Below are 2,500 nucleotides of genomic sequence, written 5' to 3' on the forward strand. Positions count from 1 at the left end.
ACACACACACACACACACACACACACACACACACACACACACACACACACACACACACACACACACACACAAAACAAAAGGAAAAAATACGTATTCCACCAGAAGAAGATGACAAGTAAAAAAAAAAGAAAAAGAAAAGCGTCAAAGAAGATGAAAAGTTAGAACGAAACGTTAACATTATGAGTTTGAAAGCGTGATGCGTATAAAACCGATCTTGCGTATAAAGTCATGATATCGTCGCCCAACTCCTATCTCGCGCGATCGACTCGAAAACAAAAACTGTGCGGAATGCGCAAAGTTCAAGAGGAAATGGATGTCTCAGACAAACTTCATTCTTATGATTCTTAAAAATCTTACGTGTTTTCTATCCATACGACATTTTTTTGTGATCTAATTTGTTTCCATTCAAGGACAAGTGATATTAAAGGGAAACTTTTTTTGTGTTTATAGTCTCATGCCGTTATGAGTTTAGGCATAATCGTTTTAATCGTGTGGCGCAAATATGTAAGATTAAGTGCTTATGGCGATAGTTTGTTCTGAAGACAGCTAAACTGGACCATGAAAATGTTATTACTGAAATTGACAGAAGAGCGAGACACAAATTACATTTTTTTTCCATTTCATTTCTTATATAGGTTTTCCACTTTGTCTCGATCTCTGTCTGTTTGTTTGTTGGTTTGTCTGTCAGTCTCTCCCTCCCTCCCCCTCTCTCTCTCTCTCTCTCTCTCTCTCTTCCCCCCCTCCCCCTTCTCTCTCTCTCTCTCTCTCTCTCTCTCTCTCTCTCTCTCTCTCTCTCTCTCTCTCTCTCTCTCTCTCTCTCTCTCTCTCTCTCTCTCTGTGTGTGTCTTTCTCCATCCACCCATCCATCCATCCATTAATCTTGGCGTAGGCTTACACACAGAGCCACGATACACATTAACGCACTTTCTCTTTTATCTTTCACATTACTTCCAAATTACGAAGTGTTCTGTAAGGAAGAAAACCTCATTACTTAATAAAAAAAAAAAAAAAAAAATGAAGATCGCACTCGTCACTCCCTGATAAGTGTGACGTCTTCCAAATGCGCCGACTGGGAGAGGAGGGAATGCTGGGGAATTGGCTGAGAGAGAGAAAAGAGGGAAGGAGGGAGGGGGGGTGGAGGGAAAGTGGGAGAGGGGGATGGAGGGAAGGAGGGAGAGAGAAAGGAGGGAAAGAGGGAGAGGGGGATGGAGGGAAGGAGGGAGAGGGGGATGGAGGGAAGGGTGGAGAGGGGGATGGAGGGAAGGAGGGAGAGAGAAACGAGGGAAGGAGGGAGAGAGAGAAAAGAGGGAAGGAGGGAGGGGGAGATGGAGGGAAGGTGGGAGAGGGGGATGGAGGGAAATAGGGAGAGAGAAAGGAGGGAAGGAGGGAGAGGGGGATGGAGGGAAGGAGGGAGAGAGAAAGGAGGGAAGGAGGGAGAGGGGGATGGAGGGAAGGTGGGAGAGGGGGATGGAGGGAAGGAGGGAGAGGGGGATGGAGGGAAGGAGGGAGAGGGGGATGGAGGGAAGGAGGGAGGGGGAGATGGAGGGAAGGTGGGAGTGGGGGATGGAGGGAAGGAGGGAGAGAGAAAGGAGGGAAGGAGGGAGAGGGGGATGGAGGGAAGGAGGGAGAGGGGGATGGAGGGAAGGTGGGAGAGGGGGATGGAGGGAAGCAGGGAGAGGGGGATGGAGGGAAGGAGGGAGAGGGGGATGGAGGGAAGGAGGGAAATGGGGATGGAGGGAAGGAGGGAAAGGGGGATGGAGGGAAGGAGGAAAAGGGGGATGGAGGGAAGGAGGGAAAGGGGGATGGAGGGAAGGAGGGAAAGGGGGATGGAGGGAAGGAGGGAGAGGGGGATGGAGGAAGGAGGGAGAGGGGGTGGAGGGAAGGAGGAGAGGGGATGGAGGGAAGGAGGGAAAGGGGGATGGAGGGAAGGAGGGAAAGGGGGATGGAGGGAAGGAGGGAAAGGGGGATGGAGGGAAGGAGGGAAAGGGGGATGGAGGGAAGGAGGGAAAAGGGGATGGAGGGAAGGAGGGAAAAGGGGATGGAGGGAAGAGGGAAAGGGGATGGAGGGAAGGAGGGAAAGGGGGATGGAGGGAAGGAGGGAGAGGGGGATGGAGGGAAGGAGGGAGAGGGGGATGGAGGGAAGGAGGGAGAGGGGGATGGAGGGAAGGAGGGAGAGGGGGATGGAGGGAAGGAGGGAGAGGGGGATGGAGGGAAGGAGGGAGAGGGGGATGGAGGGAAGGAGGGAGAGGGGGATGGAGGGAAGGAGGGAGAGGGGGATGGAGGGAAGGAGGGAGAGGGGGATGGAGGGAAGGAGGGAGAGGGGGATGGAGGGAAGGAGGGAGAGGGGGATGGAGGGAAGGAGGGAGAGGGGGATGGAGGGAAGGAGGGAGATGGGGATGGAGGGAAGAAGGGAGAGGGGGATGGAGGGAAGGAGGGAGGGGGAGATGGAGGGAAGGTGGGAGAGGGGGATGGAGGGAAGGAGGGAGAGAGAAAGGAGGGA

Source organism: Penaeus chinensis, chromosome 37, assembly GCF_019202785.1.
Source record: "Penaeus chinensis breed Huanghai No. 1 chromosome 37, ASM1920278v2, whole genome shotgun sequence".
NCBI classification, from domain to species: Eukaryota; Metazoa; Arthropoda; class Malacostraca; order Decapoda; family Penaeidae; genus Penaeus; species Penaeus chinensis.